The sequence below is a fragment of the Macaca thibetana genome, chromosome 5 (assembly GCF_024542745.1).
Source record: "Macaca thibetana thibetana isolate TM-01 chromosome 5, ASM2454274v1, whole genome shotgun sequence".
Classification (NCBI taxonomy): Eukaryota; Metazoa; Chordata; class Mammalia; order Primates; family Cercopithecidae; genus Macaca; species Macaca thibetana.
In genome coordinates, this window is record NC_065582.1 from 8790252 (window position 1) to 8816806 (window position 26555).

The 26555-nt window shown below is 39.8% G+C and overlaps 1 protein-coding gene across 1 annotated transcript in view; it reads right to left on the reverse strand.

Annotated features, from left to right (window-relative positions):
* Positions 1–26555, reverse strand: part of TENM3 (teneurin transmembrane protein 3) — a 2279939-nt gene that overhangs the window by 1583930 nt on the left and 669454 nt on the right. The window contains exon 3 of the mRNA XM_050789940.1: positions 14394–14434. The gene's annotated coding sequence lies outside the window, so the exon portion shown is untranslated. The remainder of the gene's footprint in view (positions 1–14393; positions 14435–26555) is intronic.

The window sequence follows — 26555 nt, forward strand, 5'->3', positions numbered from 1 at the left end:
GCCTCAATTTCCCTTCTGTTATCATCACTATATCGCATTGTCTATAGGTAATTAATATTTAAGTGTCTCCTATTTCTAAATGTCTCCATCTTTATCTTATTGAGAATCTTGGCACCTTAACATTGTTGACTTTTATCTCTCTCTCTAATTCCTTTTAAACTGGAGTTTTGGGTTCATCTTCTTTGTAACCTGCATTTGTTCTGTATTTTTAAATTTGCCCTCCACAATGCAGATGAACAGATACTTGCAAAACACAAGTTGGTTTTCACTGGCTGCCATTATTCCTTAGTATAGAGAACCATATTTTAATATGGCCCATGCAGCAATAAATGGCCTGGCCACTGACTCCCATTTCAACCTCAGATAGAATACTTCCCTTATGCCAGAAAATTTACCTTTCCATTCTCCAATTGTTCATTCTCTTTGTAGTTTCCTGAACTTTGCATATATGATTTCCTCATCTGGATTATTTCCCTTCTCTTACATTCCCCTAATTAACTCCTACTAAGTTTAGGTATAATATTACCATTTGAAACCTTCCTCACACTCCTACTTCACTTTCCAAACTAGGTCAGATATCCTGGATTATTCTATGACACTGTTCAGTATGCAGTAATATGTGTATTTGATACTTTTATTAATATTTTTCTAATTTGTTAAAATGTAAACTCTGTGAGAGAAATTGTAAATATCTTGTTCACTATTGGGATTCCAGGATCCAAGCCTGTAACAAAATACAGAAATAAGTATCTGTTAGATGAATGAATGAATGGATGAATTGGGAGGGATGGAGTGTTGTTGACTGCTATCACAGATGCTGAGTTCTATTTAATGTGTACATTAATGTGTACATTAATATTACTGCGGGCCATGATCCCAAAAGACTGGCCTTTAATTATAATTGATCTTAAGGATTGCTTTTTTACCATTCCTCTGGCAGAGCAAGATTGTGAAAAATTTGCCTTTACTATACCAGCCATAAATAATAAAGAACCAGCCACCAGGTTTCAGTGGAAAGTATTACCTCAGGTGAGAGCAAGAGAAGGCGTGTGGATCCCTGTGTCCGTGGACCAACCATGGGAGGCCTCACCATCCATCCATATTTTGACTGAAGTATTAAAAGGCGTTTTAAGTAGATCCAAAAGATTCATTTTTACTTTAATTGCAGTGATTATGGGATTAATTGCAGTCACAGCTACAGCCATTGTGGCAGGAGTTGCATTGCACTCTTCTGTTCAGACAGTAAGCTTTGTTGACAATTGGCAAAAGAATTCCACAAGGTTGTGGAATTCACAATCTGGTATCGATCAAAAATTGGCAAATCAAATTAATGGTCTTAGACAAACTGTCATTTGGATGGGAGATAGACTCATGAGCTTGGAACATCGTTTCCAGTTACAGTGTGACTGGAATACGTCAGATTTTTGTATTACACCCCAAGTTTATAATGAGTCTAAACATCACTGGGACATGGTTAGACGCCATCTACAGGGAAGAGAAGATAATCTCACTTTAGACATTTCTAAATTAAAAGAACAAATTTTTGAAGCCTCTCAAAGTCACTTAAATATTGTGCCTGGAGCTGAGGCGTTAGATCAAGTGGCAAAACATCTTTATGGATTAAACCCCACGACTTGGATTAAGTCTATTGGGAACTCTACTGCAGTAAATTTTGGAATTATGTGTCTCTGTTTTATCGGCTTGTTTTTAGTGTGCCGGACCAGTCGAAGAATCCTGCGTCAAAATCGAGAGAACGAACAAGCCTTCATCGCCATGGCACATTTATATAGAGGAAAAGGGAGGGAAAATGTTGCGGGAAGTCAGGGACCTTGAATGCAGGGACTGGCTGAAGCCACGGCAGAAAAACATAAAATGTGAAGATTTCATGGACATTTATTAGTTCTCCCAAGTTAATACTTTTATAATTTCTTATGTCTGTCTTTACTTTAATCTCTTAATTCCATCATCTTCTTTGTAAAATGAGGAGGATATATGTCACCTCAGGACCCTGTGATGCTTGCCTTAACTGCACAAATTGTTTGTGGAGCATGTGTGTTTGAACGATATGAAATCTGGGCATCTCAGAGAAAGAATAAGATAACAGCAATGTTCAGGGAACAAGGCAGGCAACCTTGAACTGGCCGCCGGTGAGCCGGACGGAACAGAGCCATATTTCTTCTCTTTTCTTATGCAAATAGGAGAAATATCGCTGAATTCTTTTTCAAGGAACTTTTCTTTTTCAAGCAAGGAACATCCCTGAGAAAGAGAATGCGCTCTGAGGGTAGGCCTATAAACGACCCCCTTGGAGGCGTGCCGCCTTTTACGGTTGAAGCCGAAGGGATGAAATAAGCCCCGGCCTCCTGTAGCGCTCCCAGGCTTATTAGGACGAGGACATTCCTACCTAATAAATTTTGGTCAGACAGGTTGTCTACTCTCAAACCCTGTTTTCTGATAAGATGTTATCAATGACTATGCATGCCCAAAAATTTTAATTTTAACACCATCCTGTGATCTCATCCTGCCTCCACTTGCTTTGTGATATTCTATTACTTTGTGAAGTATGTAATCTCGGTGTCATGATGACAATGGCGGTTTTGTTGAAAAGAAAAGGGGGAAATGTGGGGAAAAGAAAGAGAGATCAGCCTGTTACTGTGTCTATATAGAAAGAAGTAGACATAAGAGACTCCATTTTGTTCTGTATTTGAGATGCTGTTAATCTGTGACCCTACCCCCAACCTTGTCCTTGCAAGAGACATGTGCTGCGGTGACTCAAGGTTTAATGGATTTTGGGCTGTGCAGGATGTGTCTTTGTTAAACAAGTGCCTGAAGGCAGCTTGCTGGTTAAAAGTCATCACCATTCTCTTAATTTCAACTACCCAGGGACACGTACACGGCCAAAGGTCGCAGGGACCTCTGCCTAGGAAAGCTAGGTATTGTCCAAGGTTTCTCCCCATGTGATAGGTTGAAGTAATGCTAAAAGGTTTATGGAGATGTTTGCATATGCATCTCAAGGCACAGCATTTTCCTTTCAACTTATTCATGTCACAGAGGTTTTTGTTCATATGTCTTACTGCCGATTTCCTCCCTACAATGATCCTATTGTCCTGCCACTCCCTTATCTTAAAGATGGTAAAGATAATTATCAATAAATACTAAGGGAACTCAGAGACCGGTGCCGGCGTGGGTCCTCTGTAAGCTGAGCGCAGGTCCTCTGGGCCCCCGCTTTTCTTTCTCTATACTTTGTCTCTGTGTCTCATTTCTTTTCTCAAGCCTCTCGTTCCACCTAACAAGAAACACCCACAGGTGTGGAGGGGCAGGCCACCCCTTCATTAGCACTGGGTTTATTTCATGGGGAATGCTCAGTGTCTGTTCAATAAATGGTAATAGGTAGAACAGAAGGCAGTTGCACAGATTAAAAAGCCACAATAACTCAATGCACATTGGCTTAATTTGTAGAAGTGGGAGTGAGACTAGAGGGGGAAAAGTGACTCCTTATCTCTTTAATGCAATGAAATTGAACAACTAGGGGTGTGTAAACATCTTCAAACTCATTAGTTGTTTTATATGAATAATCCTGATTCAAGTTTGCTATTCTCCAATCACGTTAAAAGAAAAACAGAGAATTTTAAATTAAAAGTCTATTTTTGAGTAGGAGAGAGGTAGGATGAATTCTGGACATAAGGGACTGTTAGACACTCGTCCGGGTATTGTTGGGTGCTGTAGGATCTCTTTCTCTGAAGATTGTTAGGAACTGATGACAGTTTAGGTATAGTTCTGCCTGGAGTCATGACAACTAATTGGATGACCCCCTCTACTTATCAGTTTACACTGTGAAGAGTACTACAGGAATTCTCTCCCTGGAGATGGCCCATAGCAACAAGGACAGAATAGTCACACATGCAGGAACGTCAATATTCAAGTGTCATGAAATACAACCCAAAGAAGAGCTGGTTAGTTATCACTAGTGTTTGAAGAATCTGGAAATGTTTACATTTTATATAGTCTAATCATCCTTTCAAGCGTGTATTAAGCTAGTAGTCAAATTATGGCTATTCTAATTCTTAGTTTGATATAAATCAGTCAACTATTTGTGGAGTGGCCACAGGGCATTTTACATGGCATTAGATGTTTGAAATTAATAGTTACTCCTTCAGGATTTATCAACTAACAAGATAGATAAAAACCAGTGAAAGCAAAATCTTTACAGACACATAAGCCAAGCTAGTACATATAGAGGACTATCATGAGGCGGGGTGGACGTGAAATTCTGTGAGCACAAGGAGAAATGAAAGACATTAATAGAACAAGTAATGAAGAAGAGGCTTAGAAGCCAGGTAGGGAGGAAATGAAGCATCTGTCAGATAGGAGGGGGGGATTTATTTCAAGCACTTGGAAAAGCTTGGAAGACATTGATTTTCAAGAGTGGGAAGGAAGGTTGAATAAGCAGACAACAAGATGGCAGATGGGATTAGTGGAAACAGAGAGTGTGGAATTGGTTTATATACATTCAAGAAATAAATTGATCCTTGGAGATGTCAGTCTGGGCTACTTTAATACATGCACACAGTCCTCTTGGCTAGGTTGCAGTCATTGTTCCTAGGGGCGCTTTTCCACTTGACGCTACCTCTATCAGAGCTTCTGTGTTGGCATGAGATCAGATTTGGTTCAGTCCAAAACCTGAGTTTAGAACTTAGTTCAGCCATATTTTGTACTGGTTGTGTGACTTTAGGTAAGTTACTTAAATTCTCCAGGCTTCAGGAGAATTGATACAAGATGGGATCGCCCCCTCCAGCTGGGTCAAAGAAAGTGGTGTTGAGGTCGCGGTCTGTTAATAGTATGGTGATGCCAGCGGCTAGGACTGGTAGAGAGAGGAGGAGTAGGACTGCTGTAATTAGGACGGATCAGACAAATGGGGGGGGGGGTTGGTATTGGGATATGGCAGGGTGTTTTATATTGATAATAGTGGTAATAAAGTTGATAGCCCCTAGAATAGAGGAAATGCCTGCTAGGTGAAGCGAAAAGATAGTTAGGTCTACAGAGGTTCCTGGGTGGGAAAAATTTCCTGCTAAGGGAGGGTAGACTGTTCAGCTGGTTCCAGTGCCAGCTTCTTCATCCATAAAATAAAGGTATTGAATTTGACAGAGATTCTCAACAGAAGCAGTCATGCCCCTGGGGTCCAGTGATGCCCCTGGGGCCTTTTGAAAATGTGTTAAAATGCAATTTTGGGGTGCAATGTTTAGCTGTACTATAGTCATCCAATGGGTGAAATCCAGGGATGCTAAACTCCTGACCAGGCACAGGGTACTGGGGTGGAGAGAGAAGTCTCATATTATGTACGGTTTTCAAGTGTCAGTTTTCAACAGAAAATCTTATTTGTCATCATCCATGCCTAGAACCTAGGGGAGATGAGAGACAGAGGTGTAATGAGGAGAACACTAAGGAGCATGCGTTGCACCAGAGACTAATAAGATTAGTCCTAAAAATTGAAAACGTAGTTGCTGCCCTAATGACAATTTTTAGACATACACTTCATTCACAGACAATAGGTTTCATTTTCTTTATAGAAGGAAGTACTGCACATCTGTTAAAAACTTAAAATTTGTCCTATTATACTCATTCAGTTCAATATTACAAGAAGAAGCATGAGATCAAAGCATTCTGATCTATCAAAGCACATGTCATATTTTATTATTTTCACTACATTGACATCCAGATAATTTCCATCCCCCGTTTCTCCTGTACACACATATATACACACCAATCATTAAAGTAATTAACTCGGGCAAGACCACACCACCTCTATGGGGATAATGTTGAAAGGTTTTCTAAATATGGTGGCACACAAATATTTTAGTAGTATGATCAATAAGTTCCATCCTATAGGGCTTTATAATTTGCACATGCCACTCTGAGAGTAAAGCACAATCAAATTGGGCTTTTTACAGCCAAATGCCTTGATTTTTGTTTCATATTCTATCTCTGAAATATGATCATCTACTAAAACAAAACCTGTGGGGCAGAAAGACATTTTCCCAGTTTGCAAATCAAGCAGAAGCACAAATGTTTGCCAGGGTCTCCAGCAGTTCTGTGTTAGGCCTTTCTCATCCATCTGATAATGTGACCTTCACATGACAGAATTGGATCAAGAATAACACGTTTTGATGGTACTTGTAAAAGTAATGGGAGCTGCTGTCAAAATAGCCAGGCTGGCCATGAAACTTGAATATGTAGTAGGTGCTGTGAGGACAGAAGGAGGAGTTAACATTTTCACTGCAAATGTTTCCCTCTTATTAGTGTTTAACTTGCAAAAGTTATTTGACATCCAGTTTCAATGAGTAAATTAAAAAAAACACAATATAATTGATCCAATGCAGTTATTACATTTGAAAGAAAGGTTTAACAGCCAAATAATGCTGCTTCATGGCATACTGACAGAACCATTTATTCATTTATTCAAACAAATTGACTGACTATGCAAAATAGTATGTTAAAATGTTTTCATATGTTTTATCTAAGAAAAATAAAACAAGGAATAAAGCTTTATTCACACTCAAAAAGAGCTTTAGTTTGAGTTGAAGGAGCTAGAAGTATTTGGAGGAGCACACGCTTGATGTCCTGTTTCATACCACGCATTTGTCCACAAAGGAGGGAAGAGTAACCTCAGTCTGGGGATGATTGCAGAAGGCTTCTTGGAGGAGGTGCCATTTGAACTAGATGATGAGAGGTGAGTAGTAATCCAGCAAATGGCATTCTGCTCAGATAGAATTCCCTAGACTCAAGAGCTCCAAATGTTCTCTGGGGAATAATGCATAATTCTATTTGACTTTTGGATAAAGTTGTGTTAGAAAAGAAAAGACCAGAAATTAGGGGCATGACAATACAGAGATGGATAAAGAAAGAGCAACAAATTTGGGTTATATTTGGTAGGTAACTAAAAACTAATAAAGCATATGTTCTAAGAAAAGTTTTAAAAAGACAAATTGGCCTGGTGATGATGACATTTCTGTTCTTCTCAAGCCTGTGCTCTGGGATTGTTAACTTTCAATAATTCAGTGACATTTTGTCACATGCCAATCATCCCCCAATTCTGGGTAAATTTAACTGTCATCTCTCTCTATTCTTGATCCCTGCATAAAGCATGTTGTTATTTGGATAGGAGCCTATTATTACCCGAGAGCTTGATATGCTCAACAAATATTTTGAGCAAAATTCAACCCTTGATTCTATATTCCTAATTGCAGCTGGTTGGACCAAGCATGGACAGCTCCCAGGCTTGTCAGAGCCCTCTGAGGGGTTACTAGCTGGAGCTCTGCCTCACAGGGGCCGGGGCACCGAGGGACCATTTAGAATGTCTCTTCAAGTGGTTTCAGGAGGAGACTTACAGATAAAGGGTGGCAGAGGGCACAGAAGTCAGTAGAATTTAGAAAATGGCAGAAGATCTAAATAAACAGAAATCATGAAGTATACAGGAAGAAAAGGGGGAAGTAGGAGAAACAGCACGAGCAGACTTTGCAGAGAAGACTTAACGTGCTAGGCCTGACTGCAAGCAATTCTTTGAAAGTCTTACACAGAAGTTTGGCCCTTCGCTGACATCTGGCAGCTTGGATTTTGAGAAGGTTCCCTCCACCCAGACTCATAATAGTGGGTCACTGTGCCAACACTGTTTGTGCAAACAACACAGGGATGCTGAACATCTGCTTTCCTTCTGGGACTCTGGAATTTGGTGTGTCTCAGGCAGAGGCTGCCATGTGAGCATTCTCCAGTCAAAATCCTGGGCACTGAGTCTCTCACAAACTTCCCTGGCAGACAACATTTCACACCTGTTGTTGCAACTCATTGCAGGGGGAATGAAGGGCATCCTGTGTGACTTCTCTAGGAGAGAATCTTTGGAAGCTTATACCTGGCTTCCTCCGGAGTTTACCCCATGCATCTTTTCTTTTGCTAATTTTGCTTTGAATCCTTTTAATAAATTGTCGTTGTAGGCCAAGCACATTGACTCATACCTGTAATCCCAGTGCTTCGGGAGGCCAAGTGGGGAGGATTGCTTGGGGCCAGGAGTTTGAGATGAGCCTGGGCTACATAGCAAGATAGCCAGACCCCATCTCTAAAAAAATGTTTTTGTTTGTTTGTTTGTTTTAATTATCCAGGCATGATGACGTGTACCTGTGATCTTAGCTATTTGGGAGACTGAGGTGGGAGTATTGTCTAAGCCCAGGAGTTCAAGGCTGCAGTGAGCTGTGGTTGTACCACTGCGGTCCAGGCTGGGCAACAGAGTGAGACCAGGTCTGTTAAATAAATAAATAAATAAATAAATAAATAAACAAACAGTAGCTGCAGGACTATGGGCTGGGTCGTATGAGTTTTCCTAGTAAAACACTGAATTCAGAGGTGGTCTTGAGGACCCTGACACAGAGCTATTACAAGAAGTTATACGTATATTGGAAAGACTATTCATTTATACATCTGCAGCTGAAGAGAACAGAATAATTAAAACAGATTTGAATGCCAATGATTGGTGCTTGGTGCTAGGTGGTGACAAAATATTACTAGATATTTGTGTTATACTGGATAATTCTGAATGACTGCACTTACATTCTGGACTTCATGAAGGCTCATCATCTAGGGATTAAAACCTCACATTCGTTTATTTACAATAAATCCCGGTTACTCAAGGTAAGCCAAGTTTGTCTCTCTTTCCTAAAAAAGCCTAATTAATAATTAACAAATAAAATCATATAAACAGGTAAAGTGATTCCATTACCAATATATGGTTTCCAACCTCAGTAGAGCTTTTGTGATAACCTGCAATTTTTTTGTTGTTGTTGTTCTTGTTAATCAACCTTTTACATTCTCTTAGCATAGCTTCTAACTTCAAGCTTCAACCCTGTCCTTATGATTCTTTACAGAGGAACTTGATCTCTAAAGAGAATGGAATCCATTGCAGGGATGTTGTCTACCTTCAAACCTACCTGCGGGTACCCCTAGTCTAAATGCCTGATCTCTAATTACACAGCAAGAATGATCACTTCCAAATAAAATTGAGGACTTACTTTCTACATTGATTCATATATCGTTCTCTCATGTCCAAGCCCTCTCTTTCCTAATATCTTTCATCTTTCCTTTCTACAGCATCTTTCTTCTATGTCCTCCAAACATTCAACGCTCTTTTACCCTAAAACAACAAAACAATACAAACAACAAATTCTTCATTTGACACAAGATACCACTCTGCAAAAGTTTTGAGAGATGGTCTATATTCAGTCTTCATTTGCTTCATTTGCCTCCATTTTACTCATTGTTGGTTTCTGCCTCACAATTTTATTCAAAGAGCTGTTAACTGCACAGTCCAGTAGCCACTTTTAGTCCTAGTAAAGCCTGTATTTGACTCCATTATTCACTTTAATTCTTTTTTTTTTTATTTTTTTTAAGACAGGGTCTTGCTCTGTAGCCCAGTGGCACCATCATAGCGCTGTAGACCAGTGGAGCTCACTGCAGCCTTGAACTCCTGGGCTCAAGCAATCCTCCCATCTCAGCCTCCCAAGTAGCTGGGACTACAGGTGGGCACCACCTCACACAGAAAATTTTTAAAAATTGTTTTGTTGACATGGGGCCTTGCTGTGTTGCCCAGGCTGGTCTTGAACTCCTGACCTCAAGCAATCTTCCTGCCTTAGCCTCCCAAAGTGCTGGGATTACAGGCATGAGCCACCGTACCCAGCCGCACTTAGATATTAAATTATTTTTCTCCCATCCATTCCCAAAACCCAAGCTTTTTCGCTATTCCTCTGCCTTCTCTCAGTCCTCAGCAACTTCCTCCTCTTCTGCTTGCCTTCTATCATCGAGGCCTCTGAGGTCCTCCTCTCCTGTTACCTGAGGCCTCTCTCCCTGTGCTCTCCAACTTTCCCCCAGAGCGCCAGGGCCACACTCCCCCGATAACGCCCTACCCCTGTGTTTCTCCAGCTCATTGTCTCTCCAAAGCATCAGGCTTCAGGCTCATCCTTTCAACTGCTCCCTGGATATTTCCACTGTGACAAAACTTTATGTGTACAATTAAATCCAGTAGGTATTTTGTTCCTGAGTGCCTATTCCTTTATTCTGGATCTGGCTAATGATGTAACATCCTTTTTCACCTAAGCTGGAAGATTAGAAACATACATTCTCGACTTCTTTTTCTCCTCCACACACAGCCAGTTAATCACCAGACCCTACCAGCACCTGCTTCCCCATTCCCACAAAGCTCTGTCAAACTTTCCTTCTCTTCTGCATCCCTATGTTATGTCCTCAATGTACTCCCTAACCGTCCTACTGGAAAATTGCAAGAGCTTCCTTTCCCTGCTCTCTTTACCAGCTCTATACCCCTCTGTAACCCATCCTCTACAGAGTCATTAGAGTTGTCATTCTTTTTTTTTTTTTTTTTTTTTTTGAGACGGAGTCTTGCTCTGTCACCCAGGCTGGAGTGCAGTGGCCAGATCTCGGCTCACTGCAAGCTCCGCCTCCCGGGTTCCCGCCATTCTCCTGCCTCAGCCTCCCGAGTAGCTGGGACTACAGGTGCCGCCACCTCGCCCCGCTAAGTTTTTGTATTTTTTAGTAGAGACGGGGTTTCACCGTGTTAGCCAGGATGGTCTCCATCTCCTGACCTCGTGATCCGCCCGTCTCGGCCTCCCAAAGTGCTGGGATTACAGGCTTGAGCCACCGCGCCCGGCTGAGTTGTCATTCTTAAAAGCAATCAGGAGCTTGGGCTTTTGAACCAGATTGCCTAAATTTGAATCCTGACACTATGACTGTCTTGCTACTGATCCATAGTCTAGGGTAAATATGTAGCTATTCTGTGTCTGTCCCCTTTGATAGAATAAAACATGAATAACAACTATGAAATGGTAACAATAACTATTAAATTAGTTAATATAGGTAAAGTGCTTACAACCATGTCTGGCATTTTAGTAAGCGATCAAGAAAATATTAAACTCATTCTTTGTCTGAAAAACTGTTACATCTCTTTTAATAAGAAATAAAATATGCAACATCTGCATCAAGATACTGCACTTCCCTCTAAAAGAGTAACTGCTCCGTTGTCTGGGGACTTCAAGTTCATGATTTCACATTTTTATCTTAGAATACACCACATCCAAGGACTCTTTGAAAAGAATATAAGTTCCAGATCAAATGCATCTCAGTGTTCCCATAATGAATGAATGAATCAGTGAGTGAAATCTTTCATGTAGGCCATTTGATCATGGTCCAAATTAAGTATTACATTTTTCTGATGCACCGGGAGTAGAAAAGTATCAAGGAACAACATCAACCTAAACAAACAACTATCAAATGAGAATGTAGAAATCGCCTGTGAATATTTAGAATAAACAGATAGGACCTCTCTAAATCTTTCAGTATTTAAGGCACGAGAGGTTTTAAAACTACTGTTAGGGCAACAACTGAAATACTAATGTAGATATTTATTAAGCATCTACTGTGTGAAGGGCAACCTATTAGATTTTTTTCACGGTACTGAAAATATAATTCGATGAACAAAAAAGGAATAAACAAATCCCAGGAAAAGGTGAACTGTCAGGGATATACTAAATGGCCTCAGAACCTTTTATACTTGGAGAGAGAATGGAGGCCTCTGTTAATACTGATGAGAGGCATCAGGTCAAGCTTCATGGGAGAAGCCTAGTATTTGCTGAAGACTTGAAAGACGAGTGTGATTTGAACAGACGAAAAGGCAGAGAAACAGTGTTCCAGAAAGAGGAAGCAGCATATTAAGGGTATATTAGTATAACACTGTTTATCAAGCTCAAACCTCACTAGTGGTCTGATAAGGTAGGAGATCAGACTTCCTGGGAACAGGCCCAAATGAGAGTGAAAGTGACAGGGAGGTGCTTATATCAGGAACTTCAACCCTGGTCCAGGTATGAAATAGTAGTTAGCACACCTGGAGCATCTTTGCATATGATTCACTTTGGAGCAACCATCGGAAGAAAATTCGCCAAACATAACCTGAAATAACTCTCCCCAGATGGGGGGGAGAAAAGTAGATTGGCTAACAAAAAACAGTGGAGACATTTTTGGGTTGTTCCTTAAAGCACAAGTTGACCAGAGACAATTTCACTGAAGATAGAACAGGCCTTGATATTTAAGCAAAGCATTCAAATAATACCCCACTGACTGAAGGCAGGCAGGCATCAAAAACACAGACTCATAACAGGAAATGCTCACGGGGATAGTTAACATCACTCTCCATAGACCAGTCTTATCCAGTTGGTCTCGCAAATTTACGGTCAGTGATTCCAAGCAGAAAATTCATTAAAATCAGGAAATTGCTTAATTAGTTTAAAGTGACAAACACTTCTAAAAATAAATGTTTGAACCACATAGATTCCAACCAAATTCATCACCATCAGAACTGTTACGGTACACCTACAATGACTAGGAAATTAATTCACAATAACAACATGTCAAATTATATGTTTCTTGACCTGTTTTACCTCCTTCTAAAAAGAACCTACTTATTTTAAAGAGTGTTGAATTTCTGCCCACCCTCAGTTGCAATAATTGTGTCCACTTGGGTGCATGCTGACTTATTTCCAACTTATTTTGTCCTCTCCTTTATTGCCAAAATATGTTTGTAGATGTTATTGTAGACTCTTCCATGATAGGGATGCACCAGCATGTTTTAGGAACCCGATAGAGAGTCTGGTTCAATTGTAATGTGTTAATTTACCCAAGCTCAAGGATTTTCTAGAAAATGTGTATGTAAACCTACACATTTATGCTCCAATGTGAGCTGTGATGCCAGGAAAAAAATCACACTTTATTAATATACTAAATAAAGTTGTTATTCCCATGGACATTCATTGTAGAAAATTAGAACGCACATTCAGCAGTGAAATAATGAAATGCTATGACCACAGACAATCTATCTCTACTGCGAAGGCCCTCTGATCTTCCTCCACAGCCACCCACACCTTTCGGAAGAGCTTGATCTCCCCAGCACTCATTCAATTGAATTTGAAGTAACAAATATACCCCATGAGATACAGGTTCAACTTGCTCCCGGCACACAAATAATGAAACAAGGCCAATCTAGAGCAGAGCAGGGGAGAGTATCCTCAATGCTAAAAATAACAAAAGCCTAATATAAATACAGTTAGTCGATTCCATTTAGTTTTCTCCATAAAGTTGAGAAAAAAACCAACAGTCCTTTAATAGAATCCTAATGTTTCTCGAATGTAAGACCTCATTTTTACCATCTTCCAGGATCACCACTAGGAGGCAAAACATGGCCAAAGGAAATGGGGACAACCATAAAGGCTGTCATGATTTACTTCTCTTCCCATCTCTGGAAAGGTTTCCTAAGAGAGGTCACTAGTTAAAGGACGGCACTGAGCAGCAGACACATGAGCAATTAGTACAACTTACATACCCAATTGATTATACCCACATCACATAACACATGCCATCAACGTTCAACCTTAAAGCAATTTGTACAGCATTTCAGGAATTGGGGGCGGGGGCATTGAATGAACAGGAACCTCAATGATTCACTTGAACATCACGTAGTTTTTGTCTTTAAAATTGTATTGATCTAGTTGGATTCCAAATAGCTAATTTAGTATGCCCATTAATGATTATCATATTAAAATAGTGATCCTGGCGTGGTGCCTCATGCCTGTAATTCCAGCATTTTGGGAAGCCAAGGCAGGTGGATCACTTGAGGTCAGGAGTTCAAGATCAGCCTGGTCAACACGGTGAAATCCCATCTCTCCTAAAAATTAGCTGGGCATGGTGGCATGCGCCTGTAATCCCAGCTACTCTGGAGGCTAAGGCAGGAGAATCGCTTGAACCCGGGAGGCGGAGGTTGCTGTGAGCTCAGATCACACCACTGCACTCCAGCCTGGGTGACAGAGCGAGATTCCATCTTAATATAAGGAAATAAAAATAAAATAAAATAAAATAATGATCCTAAGAGGTCATATATCGTCCACATAAATCTGAGAGAAATTCTTGATCAGTAGAATTTCAGTCAATAGCAAGTGAATTGGCATGCAGATAAAAGAAGAAAACATGTTACCTATTATTTTAGATTTTCAGACCTGAATTCATTTCGTATTTAATTTATAGTAATAGTATTCATAATAAATTATATTACTTATTACAAGATTTTCAGGAGTTTGTCACAAAGCATTTAGAGGGTTACTTTCTTGACACTGATGTTCAGGAATATTTCTACAAAGCAAATTTATAAAATGAACAAGAAAGTTTCAGCAAAAATACAGAATATTTAAGGAAAAATATTTCTCTTAGAATCATTTTTGTGCTTTATATAAAAAAGTGAAAATAAACATGGAGCATTTTATCAGTTCTCAATTTTAAGAAAAGGTCAAATATTTACTTACAGGCAATCTAGAAGTCAAAAGAATGAAATTCCATCACCAGCCTGCAAATTAATAACAACAACAAAACCTAAGATTATATGATTTCACTTAGGCCACTTAATTGAACAAACAGAAAAAACATGATTATATAATTTATAATTGAATAATATACATTTTCAGCATTGATGAATGATAAATAATAAAAACATTAATTCTTATTTCCAAAGATGAAACTGGAGTATATCATAAACCTACCATTTTTCTTTGTTTTTTAAAAAGTACTATTCCACATACTACTAAGCAGTTCAAGCTGTCAGTATGATTGCATGCACGCTGAGGAAAACAACCAGAAGATTAATACAATAATTGAGAATTTTTAAGGAGTGGAATTGTATTCATAACTAGCATCAACACATATTTAGAAACTCAGTTAAGATCACAGGGAAAATGATATACTAAGTCATTGTGGGTTTCCAACTAGTTTTCACGAGTTCTTGTGTCTAGGTCCTAATACGAGAGAATCTGTAGCTTCTCAACAGCCACTGATGTAGCATTTGTAGTCTGGGCTTCACTAAGCCACGAGGTGTCTCACTGATGTAAGCTCTGCTGTTTTGACACTCTACCCAGATGCTCCAATTTTGCTTCAGTGAGTCAGAGCTGAGTCTGAATGCCTCAAAGCATGGGTAAAAAGAGTTATGATTAAGGCAGGGTTGGAGTGGCAGTGAACCAGTGTCACCTGCACTGACTTACAATCCTACAAATGGCGTGAAAACAGCATGGTGGTCTTGATTGGACACTCATCTGGGCTAAGGGCCAAATGGAACATAAGTGAATTCAGGTGTGTTTCTCTCTCATTATCTTTTCTTATCTATACCATAATGACTCAGTATACAACAATTTTATAATTGATGACATACATTTTATGGAAGGATCTATATTTTCATAGCAGACACTCTTCTATCCGAGCGTTGTCTGTCACGCATTTAAAGGTGTCTGTGCTTATACACGTATAATATGTAAACATCCTTGAGTTGACCTACATGCCTTAACAAAACATCTAACACCGGGTTTTGTTAAATGTATTGTCTCCTTTATCCATGGAAATTATTATGAACCTGCTGATACACAAAGCAGAACCACAGATCTTTCATCTAGGAGGAGTCTTCCAACAATAAGACGAGCTTTTAAATGGGTAGCAGCTTTTGTGCAAGCTGTATGTCAAGATACTTGACAGAGTTAAGTAATACAATTGTAAAGTTAAATAACAGAAGGGAGAGGCAGTAAGAGGCAAAGAAAAGATAGAAAATTCGTGTTTTCAGATGAGAACTGTGAGGAGGAGGAGAGTCATCTGAGTAGAGAGACATAAGAACCCTCTACAGTTAACAGAAGCTGAAGAGAAATTGATTTGGAAAGAATAGGGGCACAATCATGATGTTGAATAGTGCATTCAATAATGAGCCTGATTCTTGGAAATGCTGATCTGAAGGTGGAGCCAATAACTCTGAGAGTGACGCACACCATAATTTCCTCAGAAATAGAGCTACTCCTTACCCCTAATGACAACAGTCTACATGACATAGCTTCAGAAGGCATGTTAAGTATGAAAATGAAGGCAAGAGGTGAATTTGGAAGTCTGAGGGGTACATGAAAGTGATGGAATTTCAGGAGAACGCTGAAAGCAACCCAGGGTCAGCAGTAACATTAGAATGTGATGACGATGTGATAGCCTATCTGGGTGCAAGGCAGCTTGATGTAGTTTGACACTTTGCAAAGCCGTCCATGAAGAAGTCCCTGAGAATGGGGAGAAGATAGATTAGAGAACCTAAAAGCAGTGCTGATTTAGTGACAGCATATGTTTTAACACACATCAAGTAGGAAGTTAGGAAGTCTCCCTTTTGGGCTCTCTTTTGATGTTAGAATTCTTTGCTTTCACAGTCAAACCTAGCAGTGATCTTCAATAGCAGCCCAGCATAGGAGGCAGATGACTGGAGCAGTGCTGTACACACTGAGGATGTTCACCCTATGGGAGACATGGTAGGTGTGAACAGCCACAGCACTCACAGCTCAGCATGCTAGAGCCCTCCTGTAATGCATCCCTGAGCTTCCTATTGTCACAAAGCGTACTTCTGATTTCTTATCACACCACCTCTCCACCCCCTCCCTTTCCTGGCTTCCTCTTTCCATGCCTTCTGGAGAGGGTTCCACCAGCCTGTGTATACCAGTGTGCTGCGCAGCTTCATCAGAACAAACCGTCTCTTCTCAGTGTGACCCATGCTTTGGCATATGCTAACAGGATAAACACTGTTTCTTGATTTTGTCCATTCTTCCATGTACTCACTGACACAGACCCTCTAACCCACCCCTTCCAACTCACACCCATATATGCATACATCTCTTCTCCCCTGGATGGTTTCCTAAACCATATAGGAGGAAAAAGATGAGCTAGCCTGGGTATGGGACTCAACACAAATAAACCAATCTCAGTCAGTACTGCAATATATTTTTTTGCTGTCTTGTATATATGTACACAATACATATGTATATATAATACATATATATAGTACATATGTATACTATAAACACACGTATACTATATACACATAACACCCAGTAACATATATATATGCATGTGTATATATGTACACACAACATCCAATATGTATATGTATTTGCATATATATGTACATATCTACATACACACAACATCCAATAATGTAATTTCTTGAGTGTAAAATATTCCAGGATTGCACTTTCACTTGTTTCAGAATCACATCGCCTAACCCTTCGACATATAAGAATTGATTCAGTGGGAACCTTTGTGTCATAGAGAAAAGAGCACGAGCTATCTGGGGTCTGCTATTTGTCTCAATTGCGTAGATTGTTTCCATCTTTTTAAATTAACAGAATGGCATCTGCCAAATATCGTTCTGACAAACAGGAAGACTCGACTGAGAGAAGCTGGCATGTGGATTCAGCACTGATTTTGTCAGGGCCAGCTACATTTCATTCCAATGGCATACGGCACTTCTCAGCTTGCCTCCCCTTATTGGGTGCCTCTAACACCTTTGCCTGAATCTGCAATTTTAAGTTATCCTTCTTAGATTTCAGCCCCCGTTATACCTTGGCCTCCACGGTCCCTCATTCACCTTCTTAGATTTCAGCCCCCATTATACCTTGGCCTCCACGGTCCCTCATTCACCAATCGTACTGTACCCATCTGGTGAACTTCCTATAATTCATTCCTTCCTTTTCATTCACCTCTGAATTAGGCATGAGGGTCTGAAAAAAGTCATATCCATACTTTCTCTATATAATGAGTTGATGATCAAATCGTGAATTCAGGATATTTTCTCATGAAAAGTTAAACAAAAAGCAGACTACGAGTAAATTCCAAATGAATGATACGGCGCTACAGAAGTTCAGAGGAAGTAGGAATCACTGTGATTTAGAGTAGTTCATTCACTCATTCATCCAGCACAAATGTAAATTGTATCTGGCACTTGTCTAGATGCTGGGAATACTGAAGTTAAAAAAAAATACCAAGCCATATATAGTTTTCACTTGGAGGGATATATATATATATGTATATATACATATATATGTATATACATACACACACACACACACATATGTAATGTTTGCTAGCAATACTTGCCAAGAAAAAAATATAATGCAGGCAAGGGTAATAAAAATAGTTAGGGGGAAATTCTGAATTTTAGGCGGATGGCTAGGAAAGTTCTCCCTGAGAAGGCACTATTTGACAGAAGACCTACTCGAAGTGACAGAGTAAGCCACATGAATAGATGAGGCTCAGAGCACACACAGAAGCCTTGAGATGGGGGCTTCTCTGGAGTGCTAAAAAACAAAAGAAAATAAAACACAAACTAAAATGGCAGTGAGTGAACAAGGGAGAGACTATTTGAAGATGAGGGCAGAGAATATTGGTGCTTATCACAGAGTAGCATGCAGGTTCTAGTACAAATGTTGGCTTTTACTTAAAACCAGATGTCTTTGGAGAGATTTAAGCAGCAAAGTGACATGCTCTAACTCCTACTTTGGCAGGATTACTCTGGGTGGTGTGTTGAGAATGACATTGGGGTCAAGAAAACACAGTCCAAGAAGACCAACCAAGAAGTTATGCTGTTACACCAGGGAACTGATGATGGTGGTTTGGAGTAGGGTGGTAGCTGTGAAATGATGAGAAGTTTTCAGATTCTGAATGTATTTTGGAAGGTAGAACCAAAATATTTTGCTGACTAATTGCGTGTAGGATGAGAGAAAAAGAAGTATCAAGGATGAAGCCAAGATTTTTGATCTAGGCAACTAGAAAACTAGATAAATCAAGATATCTTTAACCAATTAGGGAATCCTGGGGAAGGAGCAGGTTGGATGCGGCAGGGGTGAGGGTTTTCAGATTTCAGTTTTGCCTCTGCTAAGGTTGTCAGCTAGCTGTTCAAGTGGACATGTTGAGTAGGTAGCTGGACATACAAGTCTGGACTAGAAGAGGCCTAGGATTGCAATACAACTAATCTTATCAATCAGCTGGGAGTTGTCAGCATTTAGAACCCATGTCACTGGATAAAACCAACGGGAATGGGAAAATAGACTGAAAAGAATAGAGATCCAACATTGAGCATAGTGAACAATCCAATGTCTGAAAGAGAGAAAGGTGGAGGAATAAGCAAAGGGCCTTGGAAAGAGCATTTGGAGAGGCAGGAGGCACACTGTGCAGGTATGATGTCCTGGAAGCCAAGAGCAGAAAGAGATTTAAAGAAGTAAGCCTGCTCTAAAGTGTCAAATGCTGCTGAGAGTTCAAGGAACATGGGCAATGAAAGCAGTGTCTTCTATTTAACAAAGCAAATGTAGTCAACCAAGTGCACTTCCTCTTTTTCCTGGATACAGAGCTAGACTATAGTCCTCAGCCTTCCCTGGGACTTCAGTGTGGCCGTCAGCCTGTGCTCTGAACAATGAAATGAATGGATGTACTGTGTACTCACTCCAGGCCTCGCCCATACAAACCACCCAGTTGCAACTCCCCTGTCTTTCCTACATCCAGATGATAGTGGTAAAATGCCACCGGTGACCTTGGAAAACATGTCAGATGACACAGTCTTCAGCTGCTTGGGTCCTTGAATGATCAAGAGAAGAGAAAATACCTCGGCAACCTGTTCCCCTACTCAAACTGGACTTGTAATAACAAAAGTAAAATCATGAACTAACATATTCAGGTTTATTTTTCACTGCAGCCAAGGTTATTCTACCTTATGTTGCAACCTTGATAAGACCATTTTTGCTGGCATGGTGGAAGCGAAAAGCTTATTGGGACTGGCAAAGTTAGAAGGAGAGAAGATGAACTAGAGATAGCCAGTGTAGACAGACAATGGTCAGGTTGAGTTTTTCTTACAGACTCAGAGAAGAAGAAAATGAGGTCAAATAGGTATTATAAGATTGAAGAAATAATGACAATTTTGATAAGGGTGGTGGTAATCCACTAGAAACAGAAATACTAATGATAAAGGAGAATTGCTAGGATATGTCTTTGAGTAGATGAAAGGATGGAATTCTGTATATGAGTGGAGGGCTTGGCTTCAACTGGGAGCTTGGATCTGTAGAAACGGGAAAGAATATGGCACACGAGGGAGCAGATGTAAGTAGGTGAAAAGGCGATGTGATTGGAGCGTGTGTAAATTCCCATCTGATTCCTTCAGTTTTCTCAGTGCAATGGAAAACAAGCCCAGTGATAGTTAATAGAGAAATAAAACTTGAGTTGGGTCTTGGATATGCTTTGGGTTGGGATAAATGAAAAAGACATGACTTCACAATGACAGGAAAACAGAAGCAAAGGCACAAAAAATGTAAAAATAAGCAAAGCACGTACAGGGATATTGAGAAGGTAAGTTCACCTGGCCTAGAATTCTTAGGGACCAATGAATGGTGAGGAAGGTAGGTAAAATGTATGTGTTTATGAAGAGTACTTGAAAACCAGCTTGAATATCCGCTCAGGAAACTGTTAAAAGAATGCTTTAGCAAGTGAAATATCTGAGTTTCAGGCTTGGCTCTGTTACTTGTTTTCAGTGTATTTCTCTGAAGCTGGCTGGATAAGATGAACTTCAAAGTCTTTTTTAGCTTTGCAATTTTATGATATTACTTAATTTACTCTATGGCAATAAAAATTCTTGTAGGTTTTTGAGTTGTATGGTGTGCATATTATAATTGATATGTGTTAGGTTTCGTCTGGAAAAAAAAATAATTCTAGCACCCATTCCCTCACATTCTAGTGAAAGCACCCTCATTTCCCATTGGGTAACCACTCCTCTGCTACTCAGTTAATGTAGTGTAATAAAGGCACCCATCACATCTAGAGGAGAGCATGTATGTGACCCATATTGATCATCCTGCATTTTTATTTCTCTTGATAGAATTGTACCAGGACTGTCCACATGAACCAAACAAGGATAATAAGACGCAATCTGGGATTTTACAGAAATTGTTGAAAGTGGAATTTCTCTTTTCACAGAAGTTGATGAACTAGTAGAAATTAAACCTGGGATTTTGGTAGTTATTTTGCTATCACCTAGAAGATAGCTAACCGGAGAATCAAGCTCAAGGAACCTAGAGAAGGAGGAAGTCAGAATTTTTATGACATCACTTGAACACCTGCATTCAGACGCACGGTAAGTCAAATCTCTACCAGGAATTCTTTTTAAGCCCGAAGTGAAACCGTACTGCCTTCTCACATTTTTATTTTACTTAAGCAAACCTGAGTTAGAATTGTGTCACTTTTGGCCATAGGAATTCCAAATAAGATAACTATGAGCAAAATCTGTTTAATAAAGAATATTCTGGTCTAATGTGCAGATTGAAAGGAAGGAAGACAGTAGGGATAGGGAGATCTGATGGAAAGATAACACAACAATTCAAACAGAGTAATACAGGTCTCCCGAGACAAGCAATTGCCAGAAGGAAAAGGAGCTATATATTGTAGGAGAAATGTGGAAATGATTTCATGTTTGGATATCATATGTATCATAGATGACTTAGAGCTTTGCATCTGTGCAATTGGGAGAAGAGTCAGTAAGTAGGAGGATTCAGTTCCCAAGAAGCTTGGGGTAGCCAGACGAGTTATGTGACAAGCACTGAGATCCACGGGGCAGGAGATGGGGGATATCAGAGTGACAGAATTCCATATGTGCCCCGGTGGGAGAAGAAAATTATTCAGAACTACTTCAGAAATTAGTTATGGTAAGAGACACAGAATTATCTTTTCAGGCTGCCAGTGGATTCTTAAAGGAAAAAAAGGATAGAGAGAAGGGAAGAAGAAGGAATGAACTTCAGCAGGTTTTAAGAATCTTAAGATCACTGGCATCTACATACATTGCTTTGTGATATAGAAATACAAAAGCCCAGTTAATTCCTTATGCTTAAAAAGTATCTAAAATCAGAATTACCCCCTCCAGCTTCCATTTCAATCTATGAACAGTAAATCTCCCCAAAGATTCCTTGGATTAGATCACTACACTGTACACTTAAAATGAGTTCCAGGCAGCTTTTAAAATCTAGTTCCCTCATCTGTTTGGCTTTGAAGCACCTCGTGGCATGGCCTTATTTTGGCTTTAAAGACTCCTCTGCCACATCACCATCTGTCCCAGTCTGTTCCATCTCTCTGTGGCCCCCAACATGACAAAGTTTGTCAACACCCTTTCCTTTTTCTCAGACTCTTCCTGGAGAAGCTTGAGTGGTGTGACCACAGCTGGATGCCAGACTGCCAGGTTTGACCCAGACTCTGCCCCTTCCTAAAGGTTTTAAAGTTCTCTATGTTTTGATTTCCTTGTCTTCAAAATGCGCTAAACAGTAGTAACTATCCTCATGGGGGATGACAGTTACATGACAATATACATATATCTATATATAAACCTAGCACACTGCACGTAGCAAACATGGCAATAATCATACACTGCACACATTTGATCTCTTCTCTCCTCCTTGCTTCATTCAACCCATTTCCTCACCTCTCCCATTTATTCAATTGTGTTCCCTTATTTCTCTAAAGTCATTAGAATGACACCTTTCAGGATGGGAACTGTGCGTTATTTTATGTGGACTGAACTTTCTCTCTATTCATTCCACTTCATTTGCGAAATTCCCATGGATAGGAACTCCTCTTGGTATTTCAGCGTTTCTGAATTGCTTCTGTGCCTTCTCATTTTACACTGGTATAAAACACTGCAGAGGGAGAATTCTTTCCCAGGAAGGATGTTACCAATCTGTAGGCCAGGCCAGGGACTGGGGTTATGTCTCAGAGTGGGGTGAATCTGGGAGCAGGCACTGCCATACCTCCTGCCCCTGTGCGCATGTCAGAAGCAGTGCCGAAGCCCGAGGCTTGCCTCTCAGGGAGGCGGACGATTAGGAAGGGGTTAGGGAATGAAACAGTATCAGTGAGCAGGAATGACATCAGCCTCCTCTGGAGCGACTCTGCCTGAAAGTGCAGCAGGTGGTCCAGACTCGGGGACGGAGGAAGGAGAGGCCACAAAAAACTGGGTTGGTGGATAAGGCGGTCCCCAGACATGTGGATCACGTGCCTTATAAATGCTGGGGATGCTTCATTCTAACGGGAGACATCAGCTTTTCATACAAGTCAGCATCGCTAGGAAAAGCTACTGTTTGTTACCTAACTCTGGAGGCAGGACATGGAAAAGAAGTTGTCCAGAATGCATCTACGATTCCTGTCTCCTATATCTATTATATTGTAGCACAAATTATAATGTTAAAATAGCAAAGCATTTGACTCTGTTTGTCAACACTCGTATACTTGCTAATACTTGGTAAGTAGCAAATGAAGGCTATAATTTATGGAAATTAGTCAGGAGTTGGTGTCAAATTGGAAATTTCCCTGTCCATTAAGCAATCTTTAAAAAGTATCATGTTTCCATTTTGGAAAGATTTGCAGAGTATAAATCCCCTATTTTGTAATTCCAATATTTTTAGGTGGCTTAATGGAAGTCAATTGTAGCATATTGGAATTCACACTAGTTACATTTTAGAGGTTGAGAGTTCAGATTCTGATTCTACAGAACACCGGTTGGGGGTCCTTATTGAAGTCAATCCATCTCTCCTAGCTTCAATTTCTCATCTGTAAGATGGATTCAATATAACTTACTTCATGTGGCTGTAACAGTTGAACAAGGTAGTAAACATGGAAGAGCTGTATATACTGCAAAGCACCATTCAAACTTGTAGCGCCATTATTATTGTTACATGACAATAATTAGAAATAAAATGTTCACTTTCCTTGGTAAAACCTAGTGGTTTCCAACTTTTCTTATAATTACTTTTAAAATAACTTTTAAGAAGTAAAGTAGGAAATGATTTTCTGTGACAGAATATAATAATAGTGGATAAAAATTATGGACCAACCAGTGTTTAAAAGCATGAAGTCAGGTAAACTAGGTTTTCTTTTTTTTTTTTTAAATGGAATCTTGCTCTGTCACCAAGGCTGAGGTGCAGTGGCACGATCTTGGCTCACTGCAACCTCTACCTCCCGGGTTCAAGTGATTCTTCTGCCTCAGCCTCCCGAGTAGCTAGTACTAAGGTGCGTGCCACCACACCTGGCTAATTTTTGTATTTTTAGTAGTGATGGGGTTTCACCATGTTGGTCAGGCTGGTCTTGAACTCCTGACCTCATGATTCACCTGCATCAGCCTCCTAAAGTGCTGGGATTACAGGCATGAGTCACCGCATCCAGCCAGATAAACTAGGTTTTAAATCTCAGCTTCACCAATCACTACCTGGGTGGCTTTGGGCAAATTACTTATCTAATTCTCATTGATAAAATAGTAATACTACTACATCTGGATTGTGACTCTAAACGAGGTGATCTATGTAAAATGGTTAGAGCAGCATCTGACACAAGTTGCATCCCTGCTGAGAGATACCCTTTACTGTTACAGGTGAAATGTCTAGGATGCTCTAGAAACCTAGATGCTCATTGAAGCTCACATAGAACATGAGGCCAACTGGAGACCAACGCATCTGAGTTAATTTTAGGCTTTTAGGAACGTGTCATGAAACCCCAACTATCTTGAGAAGGGGTCACCCTCTGAGCATCCACAGGATATCAATAAATTAGAAGGAATGTTTTACTCCATTGCTTCCAAAGGCAGATGAGGCCTGGGGTTTGGTAGCAGGGAAGGGGAGCAGATGATCTGTAGTATGAACAGGCCTAGAAGGAGTGCCACATGGAAAGGGAAAATGAGTCTATAGTCAATTGCAATATGGTCATTTTATCTTCTGCTACCTGTGCAGCGGGTAATATATACTATGGAAGGGATTTATTTTGAATGAGTTGAAATAGTATCAAAATAAATAATGCACAGGTGGACAAGTGTACTCTGTTTTGTGGACAATTGAATACATAAAAACCCACTATTGAAGCTGATAAAGTTGGGAACCAGTGTTTGCCTTATTAAAAGTCTCCCACGTTATACCAAATGGATTGACCTCAGGGTGCTTTTACTTATGGAATTTCCCAACACTACTTCAGAATAAAATTCAATGGCCAAAAATAAAATGCATGTACTGCCTTCCAGATAACCTTCACTATTGAAAATAAGTTACAATAGATGATTAGTTTCTTGTTAGCCTGAGAGTCGTAGAAAACCTTCTTTATGTTAAAACAGTTGTGTTGAATTGCCTCTCTTGTATACTCCATGGGCTGCTCTCCCTCCAACAGTAGAAAGAACACTGTGTTTGGTGATAAAATAGTTGGAAGACTATAGGAAAGTGCTTTGAATTTTGTAAGCCTAACTATTTAAACCTGAAAGCTGAGGTTACTAGAACATGTTGTGCTTGCTTTACTCTTTTATGTTGAGATAAATAGTATAATGCTTATGAAAAACTTCATAGAATCTTGTGTGTGGTGGTGAATTTTTCCATTATACTCAGTGGAAAGACAGAGTAGAAAAGCCATTTTTGACTTGGGGCAGATCATTTGATCTTGATGTATGCTTTTTTTCTTCATTAACTATCAGTAAATTAGTTTTATGCATACAACCTGAGAGGGTTTTTGTGAAGTTTATCTGGGTAATATTTATAAACTTCCCGAAATCCCAAGCTGAAAGGCAAAATGTCATGTAATATTACTCGTCTAAAAATGAGACCTTTGTAAACCTTAATTATAATTTTTAATTCCCTTACATTAAAGAATGTGAATCAATCAAATATAATAAGCAGTGATTATTTGCACATTATAAGCTTTTTAGGGCCAAAAACTGAATCACTCACTTTTTATTTCTTCCAGTGTATATAGCTATCGAAGTTGTTGTTGATGATGGTAGGATTATTGTAGTCATAGCTACCATGATCATCATCCTGTAAGCAGTAGTTGTAATAGCAGTATAGCAGTAGTGGTAGTAATAGTAATACTAATAATATAATTGTTCATGTCTTGGCATACACCACTCCCTTTTCTGGGAATTATTGAGCAAGGGGATGTCATTCATGGTTTATTAACAGAGCTCGAAGCACAGCTCAGCACCAAGAAGGGGTAGCATTAGACTTGGCTACATTCAGAGAAGCCAGAGTCTGAAGCAGGAATGCAGGTAATGAGACTAGGGCTTGAGAAGTCACGGAGTACGTGGGTACAGGTTACTGCTCCTCACAGACCAGGGCCCGTGATTTTATTGATTTGTTTGCTTGTTTGTTAATTATTTTTAACAACTTAAGAGCCCTTTAGGCCTATCTTGGTGGGTCTTGCCCTTTAGGCAAAATCTCCAAGAGGCTTAAATGTTCTGCCCTTGTTAATACAACCATATTGTTCTTATTGAATAGAAATGCCTCATTTGTTTGAGATCCAGTGGTAGCCAGTGGAAAACAGAAGAATATATTCTGAGGTAACTGGGATGCTTCGGAGGATGATTCAGGAATATAAGCCATGTACTGTAGACTCAGCTCTGAATATCCAGCATGTAGTATAGGGTAGAATTTATAGGCAGCTATAAACACATGTAGACATGAGATGCCATTCTTTGTCATCCTGCTGTCTTCATTGGTGGCATCAAGTTCTGCAGGGAGGGATGGTTTGCCTCCAATTCCTTCTTAGATGAATGTCTCCAGGTTTTCTAACTTTTTGCATAGTAAATAATTTAAGCTGCTGAGTTGATTTCCCATATTTAGATTATGTTGTAG